Source organism: Pagrus major, chromosome 19 (genome assembly GCF_040436345.1).
Source record: "Pagrus major chromosome 19, Pma_NU_1.0".
NCBI lineage: Eukaryota > Metazoa > Chordata > Actinopteri > Spariformes > Sparidae > Pagrus > Pagrus major.
Window position 1 is genome coordinate 9,077,125 of NC_133233.1, and position 19,843 is coordinate 9,096,967.

The 19,843-nt window shown below is 41.2% G+C and overlaps 1 protein-coding gene across 1 annotated transcript in view; it reads right to left on the reverse strand.

The window, feature by feature from the left end:
• LOC141014502 (partitioning defective 3 homolog) overlaps positions 1-19,843 on the reverse strand; it is a 357,805-nt gene that overhangs the window by 192,556 nt on the left and 145,406 nt on the right. The window lies entirely within an intron of this gene.

The window sequence follows — 19,843 nt, forward strand, 5'->3', positions numbered from 1 at the left end:
AAAAGGCTATTTTTACATGCAATGATGGTGCTCGATGCCTTTGTCTCATTAGACAGCAAAATGATATGAGAGGCGAGCTGATTCACAGTGTATCATCACACAAAGTGACATGTAATTAACTTCAGTCACAGCAGCTCTCAGCAACAATCTCCTGTCTTTTAGTTTGCTCCTGTAGGTTGCAATCGGTTGTGGCGTGCATCTGCTTAAATGCAAGAAAAACTACAGATATGACGTGATGGAATAAAGAATAAGGACAGACACTATCTGTGAGTTTTATGGTCAGAGCATCAAGGGGAAGGCATCTTTCAATTTCACCAGGCCAAAAGGACAGTGTAAGCAGGTTGAGTGTGTGAATTTGACAGGTGAAATCACCATAAAATGGCACAGGTAGATATCAGAGCAGCACCAGAGAAAGGTGATATTTCTATTCAGGTATACTCCAGTGTGAAAAATGTGAAAAGTGTGAAAATGGCACGAAAGGAAAGAAGAACTTGGTGATGAAAAAGGAGGAGATTTCATGAGTGAACAAACCCGAGTGAGGAGGCAATGGAGAAAAGAGGAGAGAAAATGAGATGTGAATGAGAGTAATGGGACAGAGAAGATAATGATTTGTTCAAAGAGGAAGAATCTACAAACATGTTGAGATTTTCACTTGTTTCAAGAACTTTCTTAAGTGTTTTCTCATTGATGAAAGTGCAGTGATCAGCCTCATACCCTCCTGATCCAGATACTGACATATGTAAACTGTGTAGCTGACACAGATAATAGTTCTGTCTTACACCACTGGTTCTGTTTGTTCTAGTGTTTTGATGTAAGAGCACATTTTCACAGCCATTGTGTTTTTATTCTCATAATTCAATGCACAACACGTCTGTTTCCAAAGACATGACTGACACTTGCCATTTGACTCACAAGACAGTGTTTAAGTGGCCACTGTGGTTCATTAGAGTTAAGACCAGGGATATCAACCAGCAAGGATATAGCCTCTTCAAAATGTGAGACTGGACAAAGTCTGTGTTTTAACCACACAAATACAAAGCACTTACAAGATAAATAATTACTTGTTAAGATTGACATTTATTGCAATGAAGTCCACTTCTTCCTTTAATGCAGGGCCATAATTATAATTATAGGGGACACGTCTGTCCAATTTTCAATTATGCTCAAATTGTCCCCCCAAATATAATTATCTAAAAAATATAAATAAAAAACAATTTGCTATGCTACAACAGGCAACCATGCACCACAGTCTGAAATAATTATTAACAAATGTGATCAGAATCATAAATCATAAAATTAACTTAACACATTGCCATTATTTTTACTACTGGTTCCAGTATTGCGGTAATAATGGCTCTAAGGTAATAATGGGAATAAGGACTCTCTACAAACTTGGTATTTTGCCTGGGGCGGTGCTACAATCACACAGAGTGCTTTATGCCTAATGCATTCTCGTTTTAGTAATTACGCGAATGGTTATTGTCCCAGTTATTGTTGGTTACCTAGCAAACATTCTGTGCATTAGCTGGTTAATAAATCAAAAGTTCCATTTATGTGTTAATTTTTTCTGGGGTGGAAGATTTGGTCCCCCCAAATGTTAACCCCGTGGCTATGGCCTGACTCAGTGTTGCATGAGTATTACAGGGGTCAGTGTCTCCTTGTGACCAGGGGCAGCAGAGGAAGCCATCGCCCTTTATATTCACTGCCAGTCCACTTATTGTCTGTCCTCGTGTCAGTGGCAGAGCCAAGCACTGAGTGACAGCAGAGGAGAGACACAGGCTAAATATACATCCATCTTTCTCTGCCCCTCCACTCACCCTCTGTTCTCTTTTTCTTTGTCTCTCCGTCATTCTGAGTCTCCTCTTTCCTCCCCTCTAAAAACCCACCACTTCTTCCTCCCCTGAGTGCTTTTAGCACCCCGTTGATCCCTTGGTAACCAGTGGAGTGGGGAAGCAACAAGGCTTTTCAACTCACCATGGCACTCATTTCTAGCTTGCTCTCTCTCTTTCTCTCTCTCTCTACTTCCCTCCCTCCCCTCCCTCCCTCCTTTCCTCATTCCCTACCCAACCTCTCTCCCTTCCTCCCCTGCAGTGGTGAGGGCTCAGATCCCTGATCTGTGGCCAAAAATCCACCATCCCCCTTAACAAAGAAGGGAAGCAAGTGTTAGAGGCTTGGCCATCGGACAGCTGCAGCATTAGATTATTGAGACTCATATAAGAAGAAGAGGGAGAGAGAAAGAGAGAGAGGGAGAGAGAGAGCAAAGTGCAGAGTCTTGTTACCTTCAAATGGACAAGCAGGTTAGAACCGTAAGGAAGGAATAAAGTGGGAGGATGGGCGGGAGGTAGCAGCTGTCTGCTCAGGAGGGAAAAGCTGTACACACACACACACACACACACACACACACACAAACTGAAGGCCAATGCTGGAGGGTTGGGGCAAAGGGTGTGTGTTGAGGAGCTGTCATCCTCCATCAGCCACTGTCCTAAAGGACACCTACTGTAAGCATGTGTGTATGCGTCATGCCATTTGCTATGGGCAAGTACAACATGTAGTTGTTAGGGGAAAGGAGGGAAGAGGGCGAGGACTCCCTCCTGAGCTGATCTTTGCCGCCAAGGGCTTAACAAGGACAGGTCCAAAGGTTGCAGGGAATGGTGTGTTTCTGGCCACCACCCCTCCTTTAGGGCTGAGGTCCACATCTGTGTGACAGCTCCATGAGTAGAACAGGACTCCCTGTCAGATGATGTCACACATGCACTTACGATAGGCCCCACAGAACAATGGAGGCCAAAGAACAGGATATAAAATTGTTTCAAAATGATCGAGGTGCTGTGTTCACTGTATGAACAATAAAGGAAACAAGCAATTTGAGCAGAGCATTTAGCAAAATGACTGTTGAAATATTTACAAAGACGGCTCTCACCCTCCTGATCTGGCCAGCTAAACATATGGAAAAATAATTGTGCAAGGTGACATACGCCCCTTGTGAAAACATTAAAGCAGCCAAAGGTAACAAACGATGGCAACATGTGAAAATAATCTGTTTTCAGCAAGCAGGATAAAAAAAAGCAGGCGAGGCTCCACAAAAGGTTAAGGAGCCATAATTGTGCCCTCATTACCTCCAGTTAATGCAGTTCAACTAAACACTGTACAACAGACAGGACCAAACAGGACTTCACAGTACCGCTGCATTGCACAATGGCACTGACATACACAGACAAGTTGCCAGTAATAACTCTTAATAGTCCTATTAAAGTTCCTTTGACCTCACCAAGCAATTACCAATATTTTTCCATCTTAACCGGAGCCAGAAACTCATTTTTTTCAATTATCAGTTAAAAGAGGCTTTATGGCCTTGGACACCTACATTCGAGTAACAGATGATCCGAGCGTGTGTACTTCAAAATAGAGCAACAGCCCTCACCAACTGCCAATGGATGTATATGCAGTGTGTAGGATGGCGGTACCTGTGACAGAATTCATCACACATGGGGTATTCTTAATGTTACAGAAGGTCTTTTATCCGTTGTATCCATTCCCTCAGAGGAAACTGCCATTAGGGCTAAATTATGCACCAAAATGGCCTCTGAATAAACTGGACATGACTGTTGTACCAGAGGACCACACCCTTTCCACCTTCCTTAACGCTTTATTCCAAAAACCCACGCCCATCAAACTCCAATGCCATTAAAACAACCAATATGTCACAAGGACAAAGATTATGAGACACTTATGAACATTTATGTTGGGGATAAGGGAACATTATAAAAGGCTGGACGGAGAGTTAAACTGGTTAGTGGATGATGAGAGGGTCATAATGACCTCCTTCAGTCAAACCACAAGTTCCCTGAATGGCACTTAATGGGTGTCAGCAGAGAGGCAAACAGTTTAGGCAGACTTTCTTATCTTCTTTACATTGTTACGATCTTAAGGATCACAATGATATAAGCTCATGGTGATTTCGATACAAAGCAAATTAGGATTTATTGTGTTGATGTAAAGGGAGCTGTACACAAAATATACAGCGTAGTGCGTACTATATTAGACTATATTTGTTTGGCAAACTATTAGCTCCCTGTTGGACAGGAAACGGCAGATCTGGAAGGAAATCAAAGCCGTGTGACCTCGGCGTCTGCTATCTCTTGCTTTGTATGTGTGAGGGGGAGAGAAAGAGAGAGGGAGGTTACCATTCTACGGTCCTATGTTTGTGTGCCAACGGGAGAAGCCGAGGCGATGCCTGTCCTCTGATGAGGACATGTGTTGTCTTTCATATTTCACACCCCGCACCCATGGGCTCCAGCCTTGTTCAAAGGAGGGCACTTGCATTCCAGATTAGATGTACTATTCCTTTTGATAATGAGGAGAGGGAGTCAAATATGTGTTGTTGTGCTAGGTTAGGACAGTGGGGAGTGGGGTTGGGTATCAAGAACCTGCTCTGAATTGGAATCATTGCTACATTTTTGAGAAACGTGGAAAATTGGAAAGAATGTTTCGCTACCGGCAGCAAAGTCTGGACTTACCCTACTCTCTTGTGGGTATGTTTATATCGTCTGTATGCATGTGCCAGTGTATGTATATACACGACACAACAGCAGTGATAAACATTTAATCACTGTGAAATTCGAGGAAGTTTGTATGGAATGACAGAAGAAGATTCTGCAGCATGACTTAAGAATGCAGCATCTTTTATGCCATTTTCATAGCCATAAGGCCTCATAATTAGCTAATGCTAGCAATATATTGTGTAAAACAGGAAACATTTATCTTGTGGAAGACATAAAAAAGTTAGATTTTTTGTATTTAACTGACCTTTAAAAAAATGCCAATGTTATTCACCCTTTTATATAATAAATTTGTCTTTGGATTAGGTGAGAACCCAAAACTGAATCCCAATAATGATGAAACTAAATGATAACTTAACTTATGTTTCTTCTCTATTAATATATCTCTATATCTATTACATATTTTCCTGCTAGAGACACAATTGGTCAAGTTTAATATAACTTCACCATCACAATACATCTTTTTAATCAACAAAGATCCCTAGGCCTTAAATCTGTCTCTGTTTTGTTTTGGAACAGACATGGCTTCTGGCTCATAGAAGTTTAGGCTCTGACGTGGATTTACTTGAGGCGAATTATAGGGACAGACAGGTTCCTAATGCTGTTAAGCAAATTAGATCAGAGATGTGAGGCTGCATTTGTCCACATCAGGATGGAGAGCAGCGAGATGTGGAGGGGTGGGGGTGAGAGACGGACGGTGCTGTTTGTGGAGCTGATATTTAGAAAAACAAAGGTCTGTCTCTCTCATTGCGCCACTCACTCTCCTTCTTTGTCTCTCCGCGACCATCTTTGTCTCTCCTTTTGTCTCTGCCTCTGTCAGTGATAGACCTGCTGTGTGTGGAATACATCATCTGCCAGCGCCTGTTTCATATCAGGCCCGGGCTGATCTATCAATGACACAGCTGCCTTTGCCTTTGCCCACTGTATCGTTAAATTGCACTTTAATTAAATTAGGCCTGCTAATTATGAGGGCTTAAATCAATCACCAGGTCAATAACAAAGGCCCAAAGCGGACGGAGAGGCCCGAGACTTTTTCCAAACCTCATCAATAACGGCCGCAACGGAGCAGACCACTCCTGTACCAGAGAGCCGGAGGTTCAAACGGGTAGGAATTACTGCCAATTGAGTTATCGTCACCGGCTTTTGTCCAGAGCACTTCTTATTCTTACAAGCTCTGTGAATAATGTTGTTTGAATGCTGTAGAAGTGTTTCAAAGAGTTCATATGTGCATGGCATTTTGCATTAGAATGGCACTTCAAAGGGGTGATAAAAGCAGATTTGGTGTTTCTGGTGCATAAAGAAATGGTTCAAAAGGAAATTATGACTTTCCAGACACCTGGTTTAGGTGAAGGGGGGTGATTCTGAACAGATAATCCTGGGGGTTGAGTGTGCAGCCCCGCTGAGCGGAGGGTCCCAGCTGAATCCTGGGTCTTTACCCATGCATTAAAAAGAGCTCTATGGTGCTTTTCACAGATTAATCATCATTTTGAGGTTATTGAGTGGGAGGACAGACTGCTTTCCACTGTTCAGAACGTTTAATCCATCTTTCAAACTGTGAAGGTCAGTGAGTGAATGTTACCCCCGTTGAAATAATTGAGGGTGTTTGAATTTCAATGAGAGCACCCGTGGTTTGGATCTGGATTGTAATTAAATATGTTTTCTTTATTTTATTATTATTATTTTCAGGAGCGGCTCCTGCAATTATGCGAGTCAGAATCACACTGACTTATTGAGTAGCACGGTGGCTGCCAATAAACTACACTGCCTGCATGGCCAAATTGTCATCCTCACTATTTAATACAACAGTTACTGTGATGCAAATGTCATAACAGCAGGTAATAATGGCAGCAAAGGGGAAGAGCTATTCACACTGGAATCTCCTCCAGGGTCTATAGGGTGTTTTAACACGCTGTGACCCCAAATTCTAAATGCACTGAACATGAACAAGAAAGAAGGAATGAGGGTGAATGATGTTGAACTATGAATAATTAAGTGGTAAAGCAAGTAAAGCCTTGGTACACATTGCGGTGAGTTATTACAGAGGTTGAGCGGCCTATTCCACAGATGAGCTGTTGTTTGCTGTCTTGTTTGAGCAGGTGGGTGGTTAGTGGGGATTCATCCGTGGTGTCATGGGAGCAGTGTGGGGTGAGTAAGGGGGGGTGCTTTCCATTTCGTTTTAATTGGAAGCTGGAATTCTTGGATAAGGTGCAGACAGAAAGCCATTTAGCCGAGTCCTTGCTCTCAGCCAGGGCTAAATGAAGAGGGCCGTGTGGAGATGAGGGGCCTGTGGAGGGCCAGTAATGAAGAGAGGTCCCTAAAGACTCCAGGCACAGCCACAGCAATCTAGTGGGCCCCAGGAAGGTGTTATGGGGTGTGGGTGGGCGGCAGGGCTGTGTGTTTTAGTGGAGAAGGGTGGAGGAAGGAGGAAGCAAAGAAAGGATCAAATTGAAACAATCTTGTAATTATTTTATATAAATAGGTGTTTTTTTGCATGCATTGTGGCTCTGAGTGCAAGATTAGACAAAGTATCAATTGATCAAAGGAGTGTGCTGGTTAAGATAATGTACTGGCTAAATTCAACAAGTGATTACAATCAGTGATAAGATAAGAGCATGGGTAAATCATCAAGTCTCACAACAAACAAGACAGACCGCAGCGTGGATAGTCAATTTGCAGCATTTAAACACTGTACATGTGCACCTATAACACACAAATAGAGCACACACAGGGTACCATTAGCTCACATATTAAGGTATCTGTTCATATTTCAGCCAATCATGTATCATAAAACACCATCAGCAGGTTCACCTTATGCCACACATCCCAAGAAGCAAAGCCACTACACTGTTTATAAATGGAAAAGACTGTCAGCATGGTTCTGGTTGAAATCATGGATGCATGCGGGAACATTGGAGTATGTTGTGATGGAGCTCAGCGGGGGTCCTATTCTACACAACAGCTCCCATGGCCTGTATACCTAAGCCATAAAGAGGAGAAAATTCCAATGGAGAACTTCTCTGCAGGGAGAAGTGTGGCCCATTACAGAGGTGCTCCTTGCTGGAATGAAACCATTACCTCCATCTGAGATGTTCCAAATGCAATGTGGGCATCCAGCCATGAGGCGCTCAGAGGATTATACTAGTAAGTTTGCATGTTTTACTGCAGAAGAATTTTAAAAGTATGCCAAAGTCTGATTTTTCAATGTTTTCAGACATTCGAGGCAGCCCATGGTGTCCATTCATTTCGTTGAAATATGAGGATTAAAACTAGCTTGAGATAGGTAATCTATCACTGGTAACATAATGGTGTCTTTATGAAAGCTACTGCATGTGTATATAGTCAGCTACTGCAATCAAGCGCGATATAATTTGTCTCCCAGGAGAGTGGGATGTACCAGCTTCTTATCAGAAGACATTTCCAACTATATTTTTGTACTTTCACCTTGCAAGATAAGAACAGCATAACCTTTGGGGAGAATAAAGGTGGCTATGTTTGCTTTGACTGATTTTCTACTGTATCTAAAGCAAATTTAAAGTCTTAGTAAGTTCATCGTCATACTGACATGAAGTGAAAACCACCATGTGTCAGTGCTTTATTCAGTGAACTTAAGAGTCACCTTAACTTACAGGAATCTCTTTCCCAAAGGGATGAGCACTAAATGACGAGGTAGATGACGTTCAAGGACATTATGACAGAACAATTAACAGTTGGTGGATACATAGTAGTTTTGCAGTAATTGTTAGTAAAGCTAAAGTTTTAGGTAACGTCTTGATTATGATGTGGCTGCAAGACCGTTAAAATTAACTTATGTTGCCACATATGTCTCTGTATATATCCTTTATAAGTTGCTTTTCTATATCCAACATTGATAGAAAACTGGATAGAAATGGTGCACAATCAAAAACAGAGTAACATCTGAATGAAAGAGGGTTGCTACCATGACTACATCTGTATAAGAGGAAGAGAAATGCTCTGATTGGCCCACTAAGAACTCTCTCCTCCTCAGCCTCTCTCTTAAGAGGCTTTCTATTCCTTCCTCTCCTTGGCTCTGAAATGACACTGCCTCATTCCTCTCCATTCGCATCCGACTGTGACCGCTTTTGTTCTCTGGCCGATGCAAATGAAACGGGTCTCTCCGGCCGAGATTGTGAAGCAGCACCGTCTCATGTTTCTCTGTGGCCCCAAGATGTGGATGTTTACTGTCGACCGGGGCCTTATTGCATTCCTTCAGCAACTTAAAAGCATTGGCCCCCTAATGGGACCTATAAAACAGTGAGAAAAGCCTAATGTGACAATGGGCCTCATTGTGTCAGAGTGGACTCATTTGGCACTCTGTGGAGAGTGGAAATGTGTGGCATATTAAAAAAATAGTAGTGAGGGAAAGAGAGGGTGAGAAAGTAGAAAGAAATCAAATAAATAGGAGTGAATGACTTTGCACTGTGGGAAAACCCGCCACTGTCAGTCACCAAAGTCCATCTAGTGCCTCAGTGTCTGGAATCAAAAGAGCTTAGCTATTTAGCCTTAGCTGTTACAGAGTGTACTTTAATTTGCCTGTATATGTTTGTTTCTCTCTTCTCCTTTTTGTTGGAGTCAAGTTTTGGTGATGATGGTTTATGAATGATCATTTAAGGAAGACATACTTTTGGCCCCTGGTGTAATTAACTATACAACAGTAACACCTTGCCTTAGTATTGTCCAAGCTCCTCCTTCAGTGACCCAGCATGTCCCTCTAAAGACTAGACACTGCCCCCTCGGTGAAAAATAAATTAAATCATCTAAAAATGTCAGCAGATAAGCACAAACATTTTTTCACCTAAAGAAAGTGTTACAAGTGTGCATCTTCCTCTCCCAGCTTTGTTCTCTGCTGCCCACGCTGCTTCGGCTCCACGCTGGCGGACCCTGTTTTATTCCCTGAAGTCATTATTGTCTTCGGCTAAGGTGCCCCTGCTCCCTGTGATTTGTGGGTAATGAGCTGGCACCCCCCTGCCCGTGTTCAATTATTCTCATTGAGAAAGTGATTTCTCACTCCACAGAGCAAATCAGAGGAGTCGAAAGCGTGAACTCTAATCAAGAATTAACACGTTCACAACCAGCAGTGCAGAGAGGGATAGCCACCCCGATAGTGTAGAGGTGGTGTAGGTGTGGTAGGAAAAGGGGTAAAGAGGGCAAACGGACAGATGAGCACCGACAGTCGCTGAAGCAAACAGATTTTTCGAATTTCCCTGGAAAACTTCATCTACTCATCTAAGGCATTTTAAAGTGAGAAAAAAGAAATTGAAGAAAACTTGTCAAAAAGGTGATGCGTTTACAACTGAAAGAACGGACAGCCTTGCTGAAGGGCTGTTTGCAGTGATGGGGTGAATGTGCAAACTAGAAAGACATCTGAGCAGTAATTAGCCACGGAGAGAGGGAGCAGAGAGAGGAGGGAGTAGAGAAGACAAGCACAAACTTTAGAGAGATGAGGAGAGATGAAGAGCACCCCGAGCTCAGTGACTACTAATGACCTGACAGGAGGAAAAGAGAAGGACAGAGAAAGACAACTTCAGTTTGACAAGGAAGGACGCTGACAAGTAGCTTTGTGTTTTTGAAAGAAGATATGTCACTCTGTGCAAACACATCAAGACGATACTAGTGTTTTATTAACTACTGAAATACATGATGCATCAAAGCTATACTTCAGTAATTCCAATGCAACATCGTAATGCAGCCCGTCCGCACCAGAAAAAGAGCTGTATAGGTCGTCTGTACAAGCAGCTTGGTACAACGTATTTACGTATATTGTCAGGCGAGGACCTCTAGTGGCCATAGTAATTATAAGGGAAGCAAAGGAGGAAATCAGGTGATATATAAGCGCAACAACGCTGCACGAGGAGGAGGATGGGGTTGACTTTTGAGATGAATTAGCACGGGACTTTCACTCAGGAGACGGCAGTATATGTTCTGTGTGAAACCAAAACTCATCAGTGAGTTTAACATATTTAACTATGTCATGTACCCAACGTATCTTTTACGTCTTAAAGTGGGTTACTTATTTTGAACCCAAACCATGATCTTTTTCTAAACCAAGTATTTCTCTTCGCTAAACCTAAACAAGTAGTTTTGTAAGTTAAGCCTAACCAAACTGCGATCATTTCACAACATTAACTATGTGACGACGAAGGTCCTGTCTGGTTGCTTGTTGCCGCTACCATCCAAAAGTCATATCTGGTGGTTTTTCTGTGATGGAATGGTAATGTATGTCATGTTGTCTTGATCACATTCCTCCCCCTCTTTTTTGTTGTCTGTTTTTATCACCCTTTACAGGCTTTTTTCAGTCTTACAACAACAAAATTCTGAAGGCAAATGTAACTTTTAAATCTCAGGGGGCAGGTTTTTGCATATAAGTAGTCAAAACTGAAACACAGCACAAAATGCTTCAGCTATCAGCCTTCTAAAGCCTGAATTATTTAAACTCTAATCTGAACTATCTGGTCACATGCACATCCACACACAGCCTGCAGAGCAAGTCAGGTTAAACATTTTCAGGTTACAGCGCTGCAGATAGAGAACAGTGTTGGCAACTTCCAAAAAATGTCTGCCACTGTCTGCCACCTCCTACCCTGTTCAGAAGAGATAACAGGAGAGACATGATTTTTGCATTTCTTAATTAAACTCGAAAGGCAAGAAAATGAATACCGGTGAGAACAAACAACAGATATCTTGTGTAGAGGGGAAAGAAAAGGCCAATGCGGCATGAAACTTTGTCGTGGAACAACACTGAATGACAGATTATTTTGTTCATCTTCTTTGCAAAGAGTCTGATTCCCAATTCTGAGTAGAGCAACATTTTCTGCTTTGTCTCTCTCGTGGTCCCCTGCTGACAGTCTCTTCACACACTGTCCTTGGGAACTACATTTGTCTGCTGTGTTATGTGCTTGGGATTAAGTTGTGAAAGTTGTTCTGAATTGTTAAGCACTTATTTCTATCATTTTCATTCTCAGTCTGTCCCTGTGAGTCAATGTTGTGTGTGTGTGTGTGTGTGTGTGTGTGTGTGTGTGTGTGTGTGTGTGTGTGTGCATGTGTGCATGTGTGCATGTGTGCGTGTGTGTAAAGGTGGGAGGGGGAGCCATTCTGAATGCTAATAGAGCTGAGTGAGGAGAGCTTATGGGTAGAAAAGCTGGTGGACGATTAACTGCCTTGGTGTCTATATAAATCACACAAACCCACATGCAGGCACACACACACACAGTGATTATCACTGCCGTATATTTCTAACAAATTTTAAGTTAATAATGAGATGTTAAAAAGCATTATTTTTATAATTGCTCATTTACACATTTGCAATCTGTTTCCCTGCTGTTGAAGGAATCAACTGAATGACACTTCCAACCGTGTGTGTTTGTGTTACCTGCTCTCATCCTCTCAACACATGCACTTAATGACAGAATTACACTAAATCTGTAATGCATTTTGCTGCAGGCTGTGTGCAGGAATCTATACACAGCTGGTGGCTGAAACGTTCTGATGAGAGACTTAAATCAGCAAAGTTATTTAATCAAGACTTTTCTATATAAGATTATAATTGCTCAATGCTCAATGACGAAACTTTGAGCAGGTTGACTCTTTTGGTTTCAGTACAGGAAGGTTAGAAGTCATGGTCCTAGTAAAAAAACAAAAATCTACATAATAATGAAAACAACAACAAATAGAGAGTCCTATAGTATCCTTTAAAAGTGCTGAAGCACAGTTGTGGAGGAAATATTCAGATCCATTAGTTAAGTTAGTTAAATGAAAATAGCCATACCACAAAGATGCTAAATTACAAGTTAAGTCTTGTCTTCGAAATGTTATTAAAGGAAATGCACATCAGTAGCGTTAGCAAAATGTACCTAAATTAAAGTACTTAATGTAGAAAATCGGCCCGAAGACATTCACTCTTATATATATATATAGTATGGTATATACTGGAATCATTGGAATATGCATGTATTGATGTGTAGGAAGCATTTGTTGCACCACTGCATTACAATTGCATCTAGTTGAGGTGGAGCTCATCTTAAATGTAAACTCATTTTATGATTTATGTAAAATCTTAATTTCTGAACTAACTAGTAATTAAAGTTGTCAGATAATGTAGCTGAGGGAATAGGTAAAACTTCCCTAGACATAAGTAGAAGAATGAAGTAGCATTAATGGAAATATTTAAGTACAAATACCTCAACTTTGTAGTACAGTCCGAACAGCTTGAAAAATAGACAAATGTACTAAGGGAGGGACAGAAATGACAGACTAAGGCTGAACACAAAATGAAAAAAACAAACAAAAAACTAGAGAGTAGCGTGCAAAGTGGTTGGGTCGATCAACAAGCAGTACAAGTAGGCACAATGCTGAAGCTAACTAAGCCCACTTAAAGGTAAAATGAGGAGGTGACCAATGCTAAATGAGGCTTAAAGATCAGTTCAGGCCTTGAGAGAAAAGGCAGAAAATAAAAGCTGCTCTGGTCTGGTCTGTCAGGGGTCATGACATTCTGACAGGGGTTCAGTGGCGATGGCTAATTAGGAGAGGAGAGACCATTGTGGCACTCAGGGCTCAACGGTTCACACTCCCAGGCTGGACCGGAGTGTCTCTGGTGAGCCACCATTTACAGACCTCACACAGGGAGGAAACAACGGGCCCACTGTGTACAGGTTATGTAATTTACAATTGAATTCAATCTTTTCTTGAGGTAGTTAATTCATGGAGGTCAGATAATTCAAATAACTCTGTCAAAAGAAAAGAGAAAGACATTTGTGATTGGTATTAGAAAGTTTGAAATAAATGTAATCCCATCACAGATTGTTTTGCTCTTTTGTGAGAACAATAAACACACCAGGTAGTAGATTAAATGAATTGTTCAAGCTGCAATTTTTAAAGGCGGAGCAGGAAAGAGAAACAGAAATGGAACTGGAAAAACTGATAATTCTCAGTAGAGAACATAAGGATAAGAGAAAACAATGAGTCTGTTTTGTACTGCTGTGTGACTGGAGTCAATGTTGCATACAGAGCAGCACCTATCGGTCAGGGCCAATAGGCAGCAATTAGAAAGTACATCTTATACACATGTATAGATTGAATTGTTCTTCTACGGACTAAACATGCACTACTCCCGCAATCTTTCCGTAGCTGGCTGACCTCCCTGTGTGCGTTTCAGAGAGAATTAAGAGGGAAGTCCTGGATGAGTGCAAGGTCCTCTCTGCAGACACAGGACACCATGGTGAGACTGACTGCACTGCTCTGGAATGTGGGTTGCTGTTTTCTGTGCACTCTCCTGCACACATCGAACCTCTGACCAGCTCTGTATCAAACATTGGCCAGATTTATCTAAACTGAATGCACAAACACACACACACACACACACACACACACACACACACACACACACACACACACACACACAAAGAAGAATCCAGCAGATAGCACTGAAGAGAAGGGACGAAAACGGGATGGGTGAGGTTAGCGGGGGGAGCTCACCTGTTTCTAAGTCAGTGAGAGAGTAAAGACAGAAAGAGAGAGACACAAAGAAAGATAGAATGTGTTAGTCAGGTAGGGTTTGGGGGTTATTGTTGTGTTTTCTCTCCATGCTCAACTGCTCTAACATTGCCTGCAGCTCGCCTCGGGGTCCGCAGACTGTGTGGGCTTTACCAACATGCTAGTCAGGAGAGTAGACTAAGTTCCCTCACCAACAAGAATTAAATGTTAACCTTGGTGCAGAATTGACTCGCCCAAGGGTTTTAGTGTCATATTTTATTTAATATTTATTTTTACACTCCAGAACATAGTGTGATTCTGTCAGCTTCTACATTCATTGTAGGTTTAATGAAACAAGGGAATTTGAAACCATAGTTTGACAGAATATTCATCATAGAACAATCAAGCGTAGAAGCTGACTTGTATTTAAAGGGTTTTTGTTTTGTTAATCTGAGTTAGGGCTGGGAAACATATCTACATTATTATTGAGACCATAATCTGTGCAGTATGACACATCGTCTAGACTATATATCATCTTAGATTACATATATCGTTGTATCATGATATGTTGTCCTTTCCTGGTTGGAGAAATGGACTTTCGGTCAGCCTCAAGGAAGGGTCATGGGAGTTTGCCCATCCAGTCTTCATGTGTTTTGTGGACTTATGACTGTGTCCCCACGCGAGTACTGTGGGGAGTATTGTGGGAGTATGGGGTACTGGGGCTGTTGTTACGACCTATTCAGTCCCTGTATGTGAGAGCTGTGTCCATATACTTGGCACAATGTCGAATACCTTTCTGGTGGGCGTTGGACCTGCCAGGGCTGCCCCTTTGTCTTGTAACCTTGTCTTGGTGTTTCTTAATTGCTTTTGAGGAGGTTTCAAAATATATATATTGTTTAAATATATATTGTGCACTGCGGTATAGCTTAAAAATATAATGATATTATTTCAAGGCCATATTGCTCAGCCCTGATATAGGTGTTTTTTATTTTCTGACCAGTAACTATTGGACAATTTAAAACAAACTCTGGCAATAATGACGTTTGAGGCAAGCAAGTCACATTTCTCCAAAGGACTGGGCTTTACCTTTTATATCCATTAATGGTGCAAAAATAAAGATGGACTGCATGTGTAAACCCAGTAAAAACAAAACTGTTGAATAAGAAAAGAATAACATTTTGTTGACAAATCAGTTCAAAAATCTGCCTATGTGTGTATGTTTGGTGAAAAATCTTTAATGTGAGAATAGAAAAGGAAATAAGTGTGTTCGCACTGCTCCTCTCGCTCTTCTTCCGGCTTGAAGTTGAACGGACTCATCTCCTTTCAACGCGCTGGCTCGACGATGTAGCCGGGCACCTCGCCACTTTGTTTTCCTTTAAAACTCGCCAGACAAGGTGTCTCATTTAGACAACAAAGCGAGGGAGGCACTCCGACAGTTGGAGGCTTGATCAAAGATTTCTAATCAGAGCTGTTTCCGCTGTTTCGCGTGTTATGTAACACTTCAGTTTGCTTTATGTTTCTCTAAATCTCTCTCTCTCTCTGACAATTTGCTATGGGCACACAGTTGGAAACAGTCTTTTCAACAAACAGCAGTATATTGTTCAGCAACAAGTACCACATCTCTGAAAGAATTCAGATTATTTTAAGATAGTTCTTTGTTTTGAAAAAGGTCTAAACATGTTAAAGATAATCGGTACTTATAACAAAATGTCTCTCAACCTAACACTGTCTCTGAAAACCTTAACGCTGCATATGTATCTGTGTCCCTTCATGCAAGCCATTCTGATTGGTTTAAATCTCTCGATGATTGACAGCTGTTGTCAGTCCTGCCGCTGGAACAGTTCATGATAATGGCCTCCGGTGCCTCATCAAGGCCACAAAATAATACAGTGAAGAGGCACTCAGCCAGATCCAAATGTGTATGTGCGTGTGTAATCATGTGTTTGTGTGTGTGCGTGTGTGATGCTGAGCGGGAAGGCCCATTAGCATTCATCAGTGGGATAATAGGCCAGTGTTAATGTCAGCTGGTTATATAAAGAATAACTCATAAAGCCCTGGCGTATATGAGCTGATAAAGCATGCTTTTCTCCATGCCACATTTGGCAGGGTATGTGTGCAAGGGTGTAAGGGTGGCGAGGGATTGGAGGACTGGAGTCTCAGATGGAAGCGTTTGACACTAAAGTTTATTTATTGACTGGTTAGATAAACATAAGACAAGGCCAGCAGATATAACTAGAAAAGCGAGACAGCCTTGTGATCAGTGCTGAGCATTTGCACAAAAGAAAAGCAGTCAGAAGCACAAAACAAAAAGCACAGCATTTTAAAAACACACTACACTCCGCTATGATCAAATTCATTAAATTTACTTGTTATCAGATTCATCAGAGATTCCAGGCATTATTTAATCAACCATGAAACTCTCTGATTTGATGGTTTTCAAGTTGTACAATCTAAAATAAAAATCTGACAGCACCACTCCTGCATCTACATTTGCTTCACTGCAGCTGAGCTTCAAATCCTTCTCTGATTTTAAGTTTATTACATCCGCTTCTCATGGTGACGACAGACTCACAGATTGTACAGATAAGGGAGTCGTCATCCAGCTTCCTCTGAATCTCTTCGGTATTTTAAGCATAGAAGTCAAGTGTGTCTTTTTACTCGACCCGACTTCACATTCCTAATTTATGGCAGGGGGTGGGAAGGCCTGCTTAAATATAAATGCTGAAGTAAAGCACTTTAAGAGTGTACCAAATGGTGCGGGGGGACGGTGGAGCTGCTTCACCTACATCAGCCATTAAAGGAAAAGATTTGATGTTAGAAGAAGTGTTTAAGGTACAGTGTGATTCAGGGAGGAGTGTATGCACGAAGTTAAGAAAAGATGCTGCAGGAGCGTGACGCGGACACCCACACACGTATAAATATACAAAGTAAAGAGTGCGTCAGATGTTTCAGTGAACAGACACAAATGAGTGTGATGCCCTTTCTCACTTTTCTTTGTTTTTGCTTTTATCTTCACTCATAAAGCAGAACAATAAAGTATAGGAGATAAATAATCCATAATAAACACACAACTGCTAATTAGTGTGATTTTCCTAAAACCTTGGCTTGTATGTATATGTGTGTGTGTGTGTGTGTGTGTGTGTGTGTGTATGTATATGTGTGTGTGTGTGTGTGTGTGTGTGTGTGTGTGTGTGTGTGCGTGTGTGTGTACTCATTATCTCCACTAGCGCTTAAGCACCGATCACAATTCTTTTTAATTAACCCACGCAATGCATTTTTATCTCATAATGCAATTCTGCTGTGCTGCACGCCCATCAAACAGACAAAGAAGACAACATATCAAACAGTCGTGTGTGGGAGGTAAAGGCAGCGATCAAGCCGGAGATACAGTGAGTCAAGGAAAGAAACAACTGGGCGGCAAGGTGCCTCTTTGAAACCCACACTGTGTCACCTCTAATGAGGGGATTTGTGTTGTGCGAGTCATCTTAGTCATACAGCTGTCAGATTACAAAGACTCAGGTAGCACCGAGAATTAGCCCCCAGATGCTCTGTGGCACTGCTGCTGTTGTTCATTAAATGTTTACATACTTATGTTCATATGACTCCTGCTCTCAAATAATAATCTCAAATTTCATGAGGTATTCGTTTCAGGATTAACCTGGAAACCTTACAGTAATCGTGGATTTGGCAAAGGTTTTTTTTTTTTAATTTTGAACAAATTTTTATGCTCCACTGTTTGTGTCATCTTTAAGCTACTTAAATTGTTCCACTGCAGTTAGTTACTTAAATAGTATTAAAATAACAGTTTTTATAAAACTGTTACTGTGACTATGTGCAAAAAAAAGTAGTGAATAGAAGGTCTGTTTTACAAACCCCAACTAACTACTTCAATATTTTCAAAAGCTGGCAAGATAAACTGAGTTGTGTATGATTATCACATTAAAAAAACATAAAATCTTTTGGAGGTTATACTACTAAAAAGCAACATATTTTCTTATCCTTGCATGATTTCAGCTACTACTTTATCAGATGACGACAGAGTGCCAGTCCACATCAAATAGTGATTGGATCTCAGCTAGGTGTAAATGTAATACTCACATTCACAAAAACTCACCACACCACAGCTTGTCAGGTTATTAAACTCAACCTCTAAGCTGCGAATAGTAGCAGGACAACAGCTCTCTTAAAAATGAACGATGCCTGCACATGCTTCCGGTGGCAAGGGATGCAGCATGTTTGTTGACAAGCTCCTCAGCCCTGCCAAACTACTTTGCAGTGGTCAAAGAGTAAAAGTAGCAATGCCACATTGTAATAATACAAGACCTGCATTCAAAATGTAACATAAGTTAGGGTATATCAGTATTAACAGTAAAAAATACCTAATTTGTTTATATTCTAAATTAGCATCAAAATTACTCATTAAGTAAAACTGGCCTCTTTTCTAGTGTTGAATTGATAACTTTACCATATTAAATGATTGTAATTGATATATACTAAAATCCTATAAAACATGTCAAACATTCTAAACAAGATAAAACACAACATTAGAGGACATCACAGTGGACTGGGCAACTGTCTATATTCATAGATCTACATTAAGTTCAGATATAAGTGCAAAGGCCTATGGACCAGATGTCATTATCCAGATAATGTAACCAGATGGAGATCATGCATTAATATCAAGTGTGTTTGAAAGGTAGGACATGTCAGACAACCCCAAGCATGGATATCCTTATTGAGCATTACTGCGATCGCTTTAGATGCACAAAACACACTCTGAACTAAAATAGCTTCTTTTTCATTGGATTGTGTTGTCCTGACGGACTGTCTAGCCGGAGACAAAACGCTGAAAGAGAACATTAAAATAGAAGGATTCAAAGAAGTATAGCCTTAATAACTATGACAAACAACCTTCTCCGGGTTGATTTTCAATGAGACTAAAAGAGAAAAGCAGACAGACCTCCAACAAACCCACAACGTGGTAGTCCAGACTTTCAGGTGAGACTCCTGGCAAGCTGAATAGATTGCAACACAGGACAGCTGATGGTGAAGTAAGCTACAAACCACAGCCTCATGCTCGTCAATCAACTCTTTTTCATTTTATTATTTTCTTTCATTATTCCTTCAATTATTTATAGATTCACTTTACTCTTCTTCTGATTTCTCAAAGTTTCACACCCTTTCTTTGCTATTTTTTCCATTTCATAATGTGAGGGAGGGATCGATTAAACACCTCCTACATAGGTCAAAGCAGTGATGGGCAGAGACTGACAGACAAACTGGGAAAAATCCTCTTCACAGGGAGCTCAGTGCGTCCGACACCTCCCAAGGTCATTCCTGCTATCCCTGCAGAGAGCCTCTGTCACTTTTAATAACTGAATTTTTCTCTCTCATACCCACACACTGATAGACTGAGGAGAAGTGGGGACAAGTTGCAGAGTGAGACAATCAAAAAGTGCCGACAGAGCAAAGAGGTGTGAAGTGAGGAGACGAAGCTGTAATGGTGAACAGTGTTGTACGCTGCTACTGTGAAACGTATTGCTTTGTATTGCTACAGTTATGAAGTCTGATGTAAGGCACCGTCTTGTTTCAAGTTAGCCTGAGCAGAGAGCAGACGGTGTAGCTGTAATCACTACACTGTTATCTGTCACTGCTCTGCTTACCATTGATGTGACACTATGACGGGATAGGATGCATTATGACACAGCTGAGCATGGTGTGTGTGACATATAGACATGTACTTTCTCCATATAGACAGAGGTACAAGCTGTATTAATGCTACTTTAAGCTGCTCTGGA